Raw genomic sequence first — 15,702 nt, forward strand, 5'->3', positions numbered from 1 at the left:
GTATAATTCAGTCTTGGTTGTCGTATAAAACCTCGCTTGATATACAGCACCCACTCTCAGCCCCGCTGTTTTTAATATGAAAGCTGTCAGCTTGGGAAGGTGAAGTTTCTGTTTGGGAAACTTTACTTTTGAGGAATAGCTGGAAGATTTACATATGTTAAACCTAGGGAAAAACCAACCCAACACACAGGTGTCAGGCCATGGTTTGATGGGATACTGTCTTCAGCAGTAATTTCAGAGCTAGGTATTTCTGCTCTCCCGGTGTTGGTTGTACTGCAGCCCACCATGAGGTGAGTTGTGTGGCCACAACCTGTATGTCCGCACGGTGAGGTGAGGCAAGGAACTTCTGTTAGCATAGAAAAAGCTAGAAAGTGTCCCCAGAATTATTTCGAAGTATGCAGTTTTGCCCAGACAACAGATGCAGGAAGGAGGTCAAAGGAGGTGATCCTGCCCCTCTACTCTGCTCTCCTGAGACCTCACCTGGAGTATTGTGTGCAGTTCTGGTGTCCTCAACATAAAAAGGACATGGAACTGTTGGAACAAGTCCAGAGGAGGGCCACGAGGATGATCAGGGGACTGGAGCACCTCCCGTATGAAGACAGGCTGAGGAAGTTGGGGCTGTTCAGCTTGGAGACCCCTTAGCAGCCCTCCAGTATCTGAAGAGGGGCTACAAGGATGCTGGGGAAGGATTCTTCATTAGGGACTGTAGTGACAGGACAAGGGGTAACGGGTTCAAACAGGTTCAAACTTAAAAAAGGAAAGATTAAATTAGATACAGATTAAAGATTAAAAAGGGAAGAAAAGGTTAGATACAAGGAAGAAATTCTTTACTGTGAGGGTGGTGAGGCACTGGAATGGGTTGCCCAAGGAAGTTGTGAATGCTCCATCCCTGGCAGTGTTCAAGGCCAGGCTAGATGGAGTCTTGGGTGAGATGGTTTAGTGTGAGGTGTCCCTGCCCGTGGCAGAGTAGTTGGACTAGATGATCTTAAGGTCCTTTCCAACCCTAACTATTCTATGATTCAAAGTGGAAGGAATAAGGGCAGGGAGAGGAGAGGTGTTTGAGCACCTGATATTGTTGAGACTTGAAGGGATTGTAGCAGATTTGAGACATTCAGGAGGGTGGTGTGAGGAGTGCAGCACCCGTTGTTTCTCCATGTCTGAGGGCAGGACTGGAAGAAAGTTGCATACAGGGAAGTTCTTCTCTGGACTCTACCAACATCATCTCCATCGTGCCAGGTAGCAGCAGGGTAGGCTGGCACTTCTCAAAGTATAGGTTCCAGCTCCTGTTGGTGGTGGTGAAGGATAATGAGTGGTGCTGGAGCTGGCCCAAAAAGCATTAGAAAGCTCTTTGTTAGAGCACAGCAGCCCTTCCCGGATGGTGGGGTGAGCGGTGCTTGTCACTGGGAACTGCAGCCGAGTCCTGCTTCCTTCTTGGCAGAGCTGCGCCGGTGTTGCCTTGGAGAGCATCATGAAGACAAACAAGCCAAAAGAGGGTTTGGGACTGGGTGGCTGTTTAATGTCCCTCCTGGCCCTGCATTCCTGCAGTCCTTGCATCCAGATTTTGGCGTGCTTTCTGCCCCTGTCAGTCCTGCTGAGGTCGAGTGTCCCAACACCTCCTGATACTCTGAATCCAGATTTCCAGCATTACTACATTGCACTTGGGTTTTTGGCTCTTGAGAGTAGTTTGGTTGACCACAAATTGGTCACTGTGTGTTGTGATGCGAAATGATGATTTCCTCCCCTGCGGATGCTAAACCAAATACCCCTGCAACTGCTGTCTGACGGGGGTGTTACTCGGCTGGTGTCTGCAGCCGGTGGGAATGTTCTGGAGCTGTGCAAACCTAGATGATTCAAACTGATGCTTATGATTAAATGCTAAATGCATGGTCTGTTCTGCCCTACCAGCTGTACCCAGTAGGGAAAAGAGGGGTTTTTCTGCAAGAAGAAAGGATATTCTGGTATTGGTTGGTTGATAATGAGAAGGTGTATGATCAAAGCTGAAACAGTGTGTGCTGGGTTTTAAAATCACAGGAGGATACAAAAGTGCCTTGAAGAGGAAGATCACAGATAGGCAGACCTGCTGGATATGCCTGGTCTTTTTTTTTTTTTTGTAGGCTGCAAAGCTTTCTCCTGTGATTTTCAGGGTTCCCTTGTCTTGCTGCATCCGTGTGCAGCACAAAGCATAGTGTCTGTGCCTGCTGTCAGGGAAGGTGCAGATATGAGCTTTGCTAGGAAGATCTAGGCTTCAGTCCTAGTTTAGTTGATGCTAAAATTCCTCTGAAAAGAAATATAAATATATATAACATATATATATAAATGCTTCCTATCCTTGCTTGTGACGTGTGAAGTGCTGGCACTGAATCTTGACTTAGGTTGATCTAGGTTGCTTAGAAAAAGAAGAGTGGTAATTTGTCTTAAAAGTGGTACAGAGAAAGTGAAGAAGAGAACAAGTAATTTGCTATTCATTGCCTTTTCAAGGCTAACGGGCTGGGGCTTGCACTGGGAAGAAGTAAAATCACCGGGCAGTTGCTACACACCACATAACATCAAAAGGAGGAGCACCAAATGAAGTTTGCAAGATGGCAAGCTTATGTCAGGACTGCTGATTGCGGAGCTTCGGAGGAGTTCAGTATGGTCTGCCAAGTTGTAGTGGCATCCCCATCTTTCTAATGGGCCCCTTTTAAGAACTGAAAAGCTGCTGTCGGTTTCCCCAGAGTCTTCTCTTCTTCAGGTTGAACAATCCCAACTCTCAGCTTTTCCTCACAGGAGAGGTGCTTCAGCCCCCTGATCAATTCCTCATCTCCTGGCACGCTTGCTTGAGGCAAGGCATTAGTGTACTGAAAGCAGGGAGCCTCTGCCATCAACCACCAGTGATGGACTGGGCACTGCCCTCCTGGCTCTCTCTCCCCATTACTGTCCTCAGTTTTTCACTTGCCTCCCTCCAGCTCCATGGCTGGGGGCTGCCTGTGACCATCCCCGTGGTGAAGCCTTGTCCCAGCACCTTCTTCCACTCCTCCACCCTTGCTTTTCCCTCCCTCTCTGGCTGCCGGGTTGTTCTAATCGACTTTGGCTGCTGTCCCAGGAACAGCCTCTCAACACACACAAACCAGGAAGGCTAAAATAACACTTTAAAATTGTTAAATAAATAGCGATCGGCCTCTGCTTAAATGGGAAATGCAGCTTAATTTGTTAAAGGTTTTTTTGTCCTCCCTTGAACAGGGGATTCAGTTGGGCGTGTGTGTGTGTGAAGGTTTCTTGTAGCTTGTAATCTGCATGTCCCGGCCCCAAGTGGGCAGAGAAGGGTTATGTGACTCCGAGTTACTAAACACTTACAGTAAAAGTGTAGTCATCCTGAACCGCATCCAAAGAGCTTTAGTTGTTTTTCTTTTTTCTTTCCTTTTTTTACTTTTTCCCTCTCTCCCGGCAGGATGCTGCTGCGTCACTTGCATTCTTCACCCCAGCCGCCTTGTTGGGAAGGCAGAAAACCTCCGAGCCTGGCTGTAACTCTTTCCAGGCTGCCAGCAGCGGTCCAGGCGCTTACATCCTGCTCCATTCCCTCCCAAAAGCTTTGTGCACAGGGCAAGCGCATCCCCTTTCCCCCAGCAGAGGAATGGGTGCCTGCACAGGCACAGGTGCCCGTCTTCCCGACACCCCAAAAACACTCATTTCTCCCTTGCAGCTTTTCAGATCTTGAGCAAAAACAGAATTGCAGTTATTGTCGTGTGAGAGAGTGAGGATGGGAAGCTCTGGATAAGCGTTTGGAAAATATCCAGGGAAAACCGGCTGCTGGCAAAGGCTTCTCTGAGTGGGAGTAAGGATTGACTTGAGCACCAAAATGAGTGTGTCAGGGTGAGAAATGCATTCCTTGGGAAGCACACGGGAACTGGACGTTTCCCAGCACACGAGTCCCTCCTGAGGCTTATCCTGTGGGAGCCTGGAGAGGTGGCACTGAAACTGGTTGTCTTTTGTACCTTGGTGCTGGATGGGCTGTCCTTGCCCCTTCCTGCTCTTTAATCCTTCTGTCATCCTTCTGAAGGTGCTTCCCTGCCTGCCTGCCTATCCGGTCAGGATCAGTGCATCTTGTCCCGCTGCCCACATGCAGAATACATTAGTGTGTCTTTCCCAGGCAGTTCCAAAGGTATCCTGAGGCTCTTTCCATTGGAAAGCAAGATGTTCTCCATGATTGTGCTGGCAATCACCTCTCTTAAGTAGCAAAAGGTGCCCTGCTAGATGATTTTAGCAAGAGAGGAATACAGAAATCACTGTGGTGGCTGGGGCAGACGCTGGGTCATTGATGGCAACGGTGAAAGCAGCAGGGGTGAAAGCAGCAAAGCATCTGCACCCTGCAGAGCCTGCACCCCGGGTGGGGCTCTTCTGCTGGTCCATGCAAGTCAAGAAAGAGTGGCAGCAAGTGGGTTTCTTTACAGGTCAGTAGCCATAGTCAGCTCTCTCAGGCTTTCAGAGGGACTGCTCCTGAAGAGGGGTGGTTTCAATGCCAGCTCTGTGGAGGTGGCAGGGCTCTGTAGTGAAGAAATAAGCTGTGGTCCCACAGGGCACAGTTCTGTGCAGAGCCACAGGGATCCATCTTTTTGTTTTCTTCTGGGTTACAGCTTCCCCCCATCCCTCCCTCATCCATGACAGGGTGTGTGGACCACGCTGGGCCCACCTTTCCCCATCACTCCCAGCTGCAGCACCACCTGTTTGGGTGAGTGATGCAGGAGATGCACCCTTACACTGGGACCTTCTCCTCTCTTTATTAAACACATGCATTATCCCAATTCATTGTTCTGAATAGTAGAAACTTTGTGTTTTGGGAGACAGTTGTTTCTTGTTAACTAGCTGATGTTCATATCCCCAAAGCTGTTCATGTAAGGATGAGCTGTGAGTCAGAGAGAGGCTTTGTCCTCCTTCCACGCTAGATATGAGGGCTGCCAGGGTTGTCTGTCTGACTGTCTGAATGCGTGATGAGAGCGGACTAAAACTGCAGTCATGGCCTGGGCAGGGATACCCAAAATTAACATCAAAAGGAAAGAAAGGAGCTGTCTGAATACAACTTGCAAGCCTTTAATTCTTTGTGACAGTGATACCCCGAGCCTGGTTATCTCGAGCATCACTGTTCTTGCAGCTGATTCTGCATGGGAAGAGGAAGGTTTAATAGAAGGTATAATAACCTCTCTTAGATGTTTTGATTTTTTTTTTCCTTTTCATTCCAAACTGTAAGTGCAGTTTCCTCCACTTTGAACAGGTCTTTTTATGTTTGGCTGCCTTTCAGATTGGGGAGAGTCATGTTTCTTCAGTATATAAAATGAATCTGGCAGCCTGGTTTTGTGCTTCAACCTCCCAAAGAGACAAGCAAGCATAAAGCAAGAAGATTCACAGCGTACTGTAGTGCTCCACTTATTAAAAAAGTAGATAATAAAATCCTCTGTGAACATCCTGTTTCAGCTCTGCAGTAAAACTCACCAGCCAGTAAACGGGGGATCTCCTGTTCCCATGGAGAAAGGCAGTTGCAGACTTAAGAGGTTGCTGTGGGAAAGGGGAGGGGATCAGAAAGATCCACTCTTGGCCTTGCACACAAAGGTTGCCTTGGATTGCAGTCACATGTTGTAGTTCAGCTGATCTCGCTCATGCCAAAAGGGGAAAGATTTCTAGTACTTGCCTGAACCCCACCGAACTGGTTTAGGGAATTCATTACAAGAAAATGATTTACTTTCTTTTTTCCTTCATTTTCCCCAGCTAGCTTTCTCTTAGATCCAATTGCATGGACTCACCACGTCAGGAGACCCAGGGGGAACTGGGACAGGACCACCTCCTTGATGGTATCTGGCCACTGAGTGAATTTAACTGTGATTTAATATTGCGCCATTGACAAATGTCTTCTGGCTTTTCCCTGCTGAGGATGAAGCAGTCTCTCAGGTACCCAAATCTGGGATGCTGCTGAGCTTTGCAAATAATACCCAGTGGCCTAGTTGTGCCAAGCATTTTGGGGCTGAAGCACCTGAAAGAACACCCGGGGGGTTAATTGCAACCCCCAGGCACCTCAGATGAGCTGATAAGCTGGTGTTGGTGGAAACCTCACTGTGCATGTGTCTGTGTTCAGTAAATACTGTTGGCCAGGTCAAGCTCCTTCTCTTGGGTACACCTTTCTGTGTCCATGCTGGGGAGGATGTTCAGGAGACCCTCATATGGCTGGATATCATATGGAATTACACAAAAATGCCCTGCTTTGGTTTCACAGAGCCGGTATTTAGGTAGGTATGTACGTTACATGCGTTATACAGAGCTTTCTGAGGCAAAGCCAGTGTAACAGGTTTAGCTTTCCTCCTGAGCGGTTTTCTCAGGGCTTAAGGTTTAGTTCTGATCTCTGTAAAGTGTATCAGGTCCTTAGGTTTCAGAGGGTTTCAGAAATGACAGGTATTGAAGTGCTTTTCCTTTTCCATGACATTTTCCATGTCATCATGCCCACGTATGTACTGGGTCTGGCTGGGTCTGGAGAGCTTCTGGGCTCACAGTCCCTGGGAGTGCCACTGCCCAGCTCAAGCCATTCTGTCGCAACTGTGGGACCACATGTGTCTTTAATTATTGGGGGAAATTCAACTACTTGTAAACCGCCCAGAGCTTTTCGTTTTGAATGGGCTGGTGATTATTTTCCTTTTTATTTATTTAGGGTTTTCTTAACCCAAAACATTATGGATTAGGGCTGCTGAATGAAAAACTAGCAGTGAAAAGGATTTATTTTCTTAATTTCAGTGAAAAAGCCTATCTCTGTTTCTTAGGCGAGGCAGAATGAAATACTTGCCACTTCCCAAGCTTCCTGTGCTCCCTTGTGGCATCACATGCTTTGTTCGCAGCACCCGGTGCCGGAGATGAAAAGCTCTGGTGTGTGCTCCCTTCGGGGCAAAATGGATTTCTGCTCAAAAAACTCAGTTCTAGTGATTGAGGTTTTTAAATGCTTAAAAAATGAGGCTTGTACCTTATCTCTTGGGAGATCATTGATGGATCCATTTCTCAGAGAGATATTTTATTCAGTCCTTTAATGCTATGCCACTCCCTTCATTCAGATGCCTGGAGTCTTTTATCGTGTCTCCTCTTACTCATTGCTTAGCCAAGTTGGGCATATTTTAGTTCTTTTAATCTTTCCTCGTAACTCAACTGTCTTTAATCATGCTTCTTGATGTCAGAGTGTTTGATGCCCACTTTTAGGGAAAACAAGCCTAGGTTTTTATTCTGGGGTGCGTGTGAATCGCTTAGGAAAGGTCCCAGGAGAGCAGCCCAAGCTCGGCGGCCAATTGCCCATGCTCATGCCTGGATCTCTCAAAAGCTCCTTAGAATGTCTGGATGTAGGTGCTGGGGAAGATTTCTGGCTGACCTCATACACCACTGGACTTGGCACCCTGTGGGGTTAATAACGTGTTTATTTGTTGGGTGTAGGCAGCAGCACCCCCCTAAGACGTTTCGTGGGTTGTGTTTCCAGGGGCATATTTCTCTGGGCATCTGCAGGAGGGTGCAGGTGCTGGTGGTGTTTATGGAAAACGGGCCCAGAAAAGTTACTGTAATGTGTGTTTCCTTCCTGTGCCCTCCAGCAACAAGAATGAGAAAGAGCTTTGATTTGCTTCTACCATCTCAAAAGCTGGCGATCAGGTGTTTTCAGGTGCCGGTGCTGCAGGTCAGGGCAAGGCAATGTTTGTAGGTGCTACCAGGGATGGTGGCCCCTTTTTACTTGCAGGTATTGATGCCATCCTTCTTGAATTCTTCATCTATTTTGCACTCAAATAGTCATTCACAGCTTCTTAGATCAGTTTGAATATAGTGATTGCTGCTAGCTGTTACCAAGCTGAGCACTGCATCCCTTCAGGGCAGGGTCTTCAAACTAGGCTATCTGAAGTTAAGTGCCTCCTTTCCTGCATGGAGATGTCCCACATTCCCCTCCACATACCTCCTTGAAACCTGTTATGTCAGTGGGATCTGTTTCAGAAAGCCTGACTCAATCATCTTTAAATAACCAGGCTCAGATGCTGACTCCAAGGGGTTAAGGCACTGGATCTCCAGGTTTGCTGGGTCTGGGCCATTGCTGCACAGCTTGCGGTAGCATCCCTGACGTGGACTTTGAATTACAGAGCACTTGGCAGGGAGCTAAAGGAGGCCAAAAGCCTGCCTGTCCCTCCCCCACCATTCTGAGGGAATGCTTCTCATACTCTCCCAAATTTAGCAGTGCAAATGTGGCTGGGTTAAGTAGGCTGAGTGATGAGGCTATTCTGATGGTAATAGAGGTCCCCTTACCCTGCTCTGCCTCCAGCTCATGTGTGATATATGGCTCTGTGTCTGATATATGGCTGTGTGATATACAGCTGCCCTGACAAGGGGTCCAGTGGCCTGAGAAGAAAGAGAAAATGGGGACCTAGATGGTGGGAGAAAAAGGCCACTGGGACCGTCACCCCGCAGAGTGCTGTGTGCCTGAGCAGCAGCCTGATGTTGTCTGGCTGTCCACTGCAACCCTTGGGCTGTAACATGGGGTGTCAGCAACATGTGAAGAGCACCATGAGGAAAAGCCCACATCCTCTCCATGATGCTGCTGGGATGCTCTGGGTCATGCAGCACTGGTCCTCTGCCTCTCCTCTTTTTCCTCGCTGTTTTTGGCCAGCCCTAGGTGGGCACCTTCAGGACATTTCTTCATCATCCTAGGCTCTCTGGCACTCCTGGCTGTATTTCCTCCCATTACCATTTAGGAACATATGAGGGATTGCTTTAGAGCTGACAGTGAACGTCACAGGAGGACATGGTGCCCTGTTGCTGGATCATCCTGGGTGTTCATCATGGGACAGGCTGTAATGCTCCATCGCTCGTGCCAGTCCATTTGCTGCTGCCTCGGCTGCTCGTGAGGGGCTCCTGTCACCTCCCCAGTTTATATGTCTGTTTAGGGAGATAATATAGGTACAAAATAAATACATATATAAATATTTAAATAGATATGTAAGCTGTGATTTCTATACACCTGCTTTCCAGTGCAGCCTGATTTTGAAGAGCTGAGGAAATGAAGCTTTTCAGCTGAAGGGGTGGGACAAGGTTGGACTTGCTGACGTTTCTTTTGTTGCAATGTCATACAGGTCCCGGCTGACTGTGAGAAGGAGAGAGGAGGAGCCTGTGGAAGGGAGGTCAGATCCTGCCAGGGTTTCCTGGAAAGTGAGGTGAGTGGTGATGGCTTTCAGCACTTGTAAACCTGGAGATACAAGTCCTCCCCGGCTTCCCTGCAGCCTTTGGGCAAGACCTCTTCTATTGAACCTCCAGATGTAATTTTTATTATGGGTTTCCCTGTATTTTGCCTCTTCAAGGCTGATGGGAGGATTTTAGACTGCTGATGTACTTGGGGGTCTCAAAAGGGTTGGAGACAGCCTTGAATATGTTGGAGGACTGTGCATCACAGAGAACTTGTTTCTGGTTGTAGTTGGGCTTCACAGCAGATTCGGAGCCCTCTTCTGCAATTACCTATTACTGAACCAGTCTCCCAGCCTCCTTTTACAGTCACTGGAGGGAAATGGATCTGTTTAGGAAGCTCCTGCCCCTGACCTGCTGTAGGTATCTGCATGGGATGAATCAATCCCTATAATAGTTGTTCTCTAAACTGTCAGCACATCAGGGATGGCTTGTTTGGATGTGGGGTCTGCAAGGCATGTCTAATGTCTGCTCCCTGTATAGGAAGACTTGGAATTCTTGGTGCTTGATGTTTGCCTGGGGTTATGAACCAACTGCATGAAAGCTTGGGCCTCTCCTAAGCTTCCCTTAAATTTTGTTCAAGGTTTCGGCACAGTTTACATCTATAACCCACTTGTCTGAGCCTACTCTCAGGGTTTATACACCCTGACTGGCAGTGTATGTATGTTCCTGAAGGATAGGGTATGATCACCAATGAGGTTTCAGTCCAACTGTGTCATCTCATGCTGGATGTTGCAGTCCCAGTGGGGACCAGCAGGACAACTCCAGCACCAGGAGGTGATGCACTGAGCCTCCGTGAGGCTGCTGGGACTGCCTGCAGATCTCCTGGAAACCAGCCCTAGAGCCACTCTGGCCTCTGGCTTTTCACGTAATATGGCTTGTGGCTTTTCAGCCACAGTGAGAAGGTCTGGAGCAATGCTTACCCTGTCCCTGTGGGAGCCCAACACCTGTAGCGGGAGCATCCACATCCCAGTAATTTGGCTATGGTGCAGCAGCCCGTAGGTATGATAATGTGAAGAGCTGAGACCTGTGTGTCAAATCTCTGTTGGTTAGCATCTCCCTTGAGAGCTTTTGTGCAGTTCACTGCATCTCCTGCACAGGGGAAATTTCATGCCTCAGATACCCATCTGCTTTTGGTGAGCCACCTCCTCTGCTTCACCTCCGTTTTTGTTGAGGGGCAGAAACATTGTTTTCTGCTTGTGTTTGCAGAGTGCTCAGCCTATGCTGGCCAAACTGCTGCAGTGTGAATAAATAGAGTAGAAAAGGTTAAAATTTAGTTGTACAAGCTGTTGTACCTAAGCAAATGCAACTCTAAGATTTTTGGTATGCTTTTGCTTCTGCTGATGCCCTCAGTATGTTCTCAGAGGTGCAGCTGTTGAGAAAGAGAGATTGATATTGATGGTCCATCATCAAGATTGTCACCTTAAATCAAGGAACAAACATAATTTGCTGTTGTATACCACTCTTGTTTAGTTTTAAGTGGGCAAAGAGAATGTGTGTGTTTTTCTTGTACAGAGAGTTTCTCCTGCAATTTACTGTTAGTGTTTCTGTGTTACAAGTCATTGAAGTGTTTTCACTGCAGCCCCAGAGAGAGGAAATGCTCTGTTTTATAGAGAGGGAAACACTGTCAAGGTGAAGTTGTGTGGTTACAGCCCTTTGCCGGAACCTTGGCCATGTCCAGGTGGGGAATACATACATCTCCTACATTCCACCTGCCTGCCTTGGGGACCAGAACATCTTGCAGGTCTGATGGTGGCCTTGGGTTCGATGCTTGCTTTTGCCACTGGTCTCTTTGCTGTCAGGTTGTGCACTGATCCTCCATCCAGAGAACAGGAAAACAGAGACTTGGAAGTTGTGTGAGAATTACATTAAGGATGAGTGATGTAAGAGGAGATCTCAGTGCCTAAGCAGGGGTGATGCTTTCTGCAGTATCACTGGTTCCCAGCAAAGAGCCTAATTTTTACTTGGCTGCTGGCCATCTGGCTGGCTTTTCCCTGATAAAGTTCACTCCAGCTGGCTTCCCATCTCCATTCCCCTTTTTTGGAAGCGTCTTTGTGCTGGGCTGACACATTGGACATCAGTGAGAGCATTCGGGGCTCAGAGATGTGGAACCACCAATCCCATGACCTAGTGTGGCTCTTCACTTTCCTTGGGTTTGGTGTGCTGGGAGGCTTTGTGACTCTGGGATATGGTAAGTGGGAGAATGTGCTCATCTCCACCTTGACCAAGACAAAGTGAGAAGGGTTTTGCAAGTCTCAGTGACACTGGTTGACTATTCTGAAGGGGTGTGAATTGGGGGTGGGTGGAGAAGGAGGTTTGTTATCTGCTTCCCGGCAGCTAAAAGCAGGTGTTCAGTCAACGGGGAGTTGCCTTAAAGGCAGAATAAGGATGCAAATGACCTGTGAAACATAAAAGGAACCCTCTGAATGCCCTTTTCTGCCCCTAAGGAAGTTTTACCTCCACCCTGTGTAATTTGCATGGTGCAAGTTGATCAGCCCTGAGAAAAGGCAGTTCAGTCCAAGGTGACAAGATAACTCTGACAAGCCTAAGGATCTTGCAAAGAGGCAAAAAATGGGGCAAAACCCAAATACCAGGCCAGGAGATGATGCATGGCTGTGGAGATGCTTTCCTGGTGGGGAGCTGGGTCCCTGGGCTAGCTGGGTGCTCAGGTATGGGCAGAATTTCACCAGCAGTTAATTGCTAACAGCAGCTAGTTGGCTAGTTCACTTCCAAGGTAAGTCCCTGGAAGTTTAAACCTACCTGGAAGGGATTTTAGGCTGTGCTTTGCCTCATGTTTAATGCAGAATGCAATCAGCTGCTGCAGCTCCAGGGGTAACAGGCTAAGTGTTGACAACCCCCTAGCTCAAAACTGCTGTGGGTTTAGGCCCACTCTTGGACAGAGTGGTGATGCTGAGTGCAGTGGGGAGCAGTGCTCTTCCGTTTTGCCCCAATTCTGACGATTTTTACACCCAAACAGGGCTTTTGCTGCACTTGTTGTTTTGTTTTGTTTTTTTTTTTTTTTTTGGCTGTGATTTGGCCCTGCACACGTGTGTCAGGCGCCATCAGCTCAGCCATGGCTGCAGACGGTTGGTCTCCCTCGTGTCTCACCTGTGCTCTCTTGTGGCATGAATGACACGCTTAATTTCATTAAGCCTCACTAATTTTCCCAATGTTAATGATCACTTCCTCATCGTCCACCCCAAAGCTAGGACATTGACTCTTTCACCGCAAGGGTTAAGTGCTTATTTATTTATCGGGCTGCTCCTCCTCCTTTCTGATTTCATTTGATATGTGCAAGATGTGATGATAAAAATCTGTTTGAGCTGTCTCTTATTTCAAGCATTTTGATTTGTTTAAAGCGTCTTCTTGGGATGATGAATGTGTGCGTGGATGCCTGGATAGGGACACTCTTTGCAGGCATCATCTTTGCCTGCATGAACACCCAGGCATTTGATCAAAGGTTTCAAGGTGTTACATCCTCTCAGAGCTGTTGCTGTAAATCTGGAAGAAATAAATGGTTATGTTTTCAGTCTGCTCTTCCCTCAGCTCCTTACATTTTCCTCTTCAGGATTCAGCTGCTCCTCATCAGAGGCTCCCAGCATCATCTAGGCCAGATAACGGCTTGCCACGTTCGGTGTTCCACATGTCCATGCCTAGAAAGTGCACAGCATCGCATAGATTCATACAGTCTCCTTTCCAAACTGCGTGGGGGGTATGGCCATGTGGCTCTTGTGTGTTCATGAGGGGATCCAGTAGCAGACTGCATATATTTAGTTGAACCAGGTGTTTCCTGGTCCGTTTTTTTCAGGTTTTGCATCAGTGAGTTGTTCAGTTCTGCTGGTTCCTATGAAAGTTAACGGTATCTATGGATGGTTAAATCACACACATCTAAAAAGCTGTTCTCAGAGGTGTTTTGTATCATCTGTATTATTTTCTTGATTGTGTTTTCAGTGCCTCCATGCCATCACCTTCCTCTACACAGAAGTGCCCTGACCTTGGTGTCTCCCCCGGGGTGCGTTTCCTGGGAAGCTTAAGGATGTAACAAGAGGAGTTGAAGGACATCATCCAGGCATGGTCCATGGTGGGGACTTGGGGGAAACTAAGCTGTGGGAGAGGCAGAGAACCTGGGGGAGCATCTGGGCCATTGGTGTCTCTTACAACTCAAGGGAGAGGCCCCCAAATTGCTGATGGGGAGGGACTGCAGGAGGTCTCCAGTGCTGGAGCAGGACAGCCAGCACTTACAGAGGTGGAGGTGTGCCCACCTTTTGAGGTGACCCTTTTCAACACTGCACCACTTTGCTCATAGGAAAGCTTTCCACATGTCCTGTATGGCCACAACTTGTGGATGTTGCCCTTTGCTACCTAGTCTCTCTTGGCTGAGATGGGATGGATGTTGAAGGGTTTGGGAAGAAGCAGGGAGAGGTCTCCTTTGGGCCTATTGCAAACAGCAAGTGATGGCACCAGTGGTCAGTGACTGCATCTGCAGCACGTCCTGCAGAGATTCCTCCTTTGGAGAGATGTTGTCCTTGTGCAGAGGTTTTTTCTTAATAGATTTGACCCTTTTGAAGAAAACCATATTCTTTTTCTGAGCTATGAAATAGTGTATTGAAAACCAATATGGAGTAAAATGAGCTTAGGTCAAGAAGGATTAATTATTAAAACTAGGACATATTCTGCTAATGCCCCAGTACCCTGGGGGCAATGTTTCTTAACCATAACCCTGAGTCATAACTGCCTGCTTGATTGCAACTTGCAACCAGACCAGTATTGCCTCGGAGAGGATGGCACGCGGGCTGGAACCAAGAGGCTTGAGAGCTCCATGTTGACAGAGCTAGTTGGGTGCCTGGTGCCAATGCACCTTCATGAAGGGAGGATTAAATATTGGACAGAACAACACATGAACCAAAATGTCAAATGGCTGCATGTGTTGGGTTTGCACTTGGTTTTCTTTTAAGTATGTTTGCCTGACTTTGTCAACTGGATTCTCAAAATATGAGGACCTGAGAGGTCTTTAACAGCAATAGGTGGAGCTCAGCTGTGGAAGAAAGGGTTATGTTTGTGGGAGGGAGGGCTTATTGCTCAAGCAGACACACTTGGAGGGGTTGGCTTGGAATGAGATGGGTGGTGGGTTTTGATCTTGTCATTCCTTGTGGTCATGACAGGGAAAGCTGGTGTTCCTGCAAATTGGCTATGCGTAGTGACATGCCAGGAATAACTCCTCACTGGGTTTCATCCTTCTGTGGGAAGGCATCAGTTATATGTTGTGATGGGGATTAACTTATTTGACCTTTCCATAGAGATAATGCTTTACAAATGATCATTTCCTGGGAAGATTTCCTATCCCGGCATAGTCCCAAGGAGCATAAAGTGGATGGTTCTGGTTATTTTATGTTACTCCCCCAGTAATGCCTCAGTATTGAATAAAAAACTGAAGTTGCAACCCTTTCCTTGTGTTCTTGCCCTTGCTGTTGCTGCTGGTGTGGGCACGGCTGCTGGACAACTGAGCAGAACCGGGTGAGAATAGGGCAGAATGGTCATTCCTTGCATCTGAATGCTGGGAAGTCATGTACCACATAGGTTATCCAGCAAGGATGTATTGGCAATGGGGGAAAATAGATTTGTCTTCCCAAACTGTGTTTTCGTATTTCTGTAACACTTGTGCTTAAAGAATAAAGGCTTCTTGGGATTAATTTTTATGTGTTTCTGAGAGCACAAATGAAGGCTTTTAAAGCAGTTTCATTTTCCAAAAAGGGGAAGATCCCAAGATTGAGCGTGGGGCATCCTGTGTGACTTGGGCAGGTCACACATTTGGACCAGCATCCAGAAGTGTGAGTTGGCAGCTGAAATGCTGACCCATTTGGAGATATTATACCAGCATGATTGTGCCAACTGGAGATGGTATTTGGTGGATTTCATTGCTCCTGAATGGGTGAGGTTAGGTGTGAAATCCAAAAAACCTGTTTTCCAATGTAAACTCCACTTACATTCAGTGGGAAGAGGGGGAGCAAATGATGCTTTGGGGTAGCCTGTTCTTCTAAGGACCATGGAGATTTTCCAGACAGTTGGCTTACATTAGATGCCTAATTTCCAGACAGCTGGGCTTAGGGAGAGACCAGTCCCACCTTTCAATTCCTTGGTGTCTCTGTTGCGTGTATGTAAAATGAGTTTAAGTCCTTGTTCCTTTGAAACAGAGGGTAAATATGAAATTTGGAGCTGCTGCCTGGCTACAGCAGCAGATGCATGATTGCGTTTGAGACAACAGGCTGATCTTGGCCATGGGCAGCATCTTTGAAACTGCCGGCATGCCAGGAGTTAATGGACACACTTGGTTTTCTCCTGGTGAACCCATGCGTTAAGGCTTTGAAAGCAATTTCGCTGCTGCACACCACCGCAAACCTTTTTATTTAAGATGTTCCTTTTATAGAGCTTCAAATAGCAGCCACGTCTGACTGAAATCAGAATCTCCAGGAGAGATTAGGACAATTTCGCTTG

At 47.4% G+C, this 15,702-nt stretch overlaps 1 long non-coding RNA gene across 3 annotated transcripts in view; it reads left to right on the forward strand.

The window, feature by feature from the left end:
• LOC136009439 (uncharacterized) overlaps positions 1-14,655 on the forward strand; it is a 68,546-nt gene extending 53,891 nt beyond the window's left edge. For all 3 annotated transcript variants that reach the window (XR_010610562.1, XR_010610564.1, XR_010610563.1), the window contains exons 3-4: positions 9,105-9,185; positions 13,162-14,655. This is a non-coding gene — a long non-coding RNA (uncharacterized LOC136009439). The remainder of the gene's footprint in view (positions 1-9,104; positions 9,186-13,161) is intronic.
• Positions 14,656-15,702: the final 1,047 nt, after the last annotated feature.

This window comes from Lathamus discolor, chromosome 2 (genome assembly GCF_037157495.1).
Source record: "Lathamus discolor isolate bLatDis1 chromosome 2, bLatDis1.hap1, whole genome shotgun sequence".
Taxonomy (NCBI): Eukaryota; Metazoa; Chordata; class Aves; order Psittaciformes; family Psittacidae; genus Lathamus; species Lathamus discolor.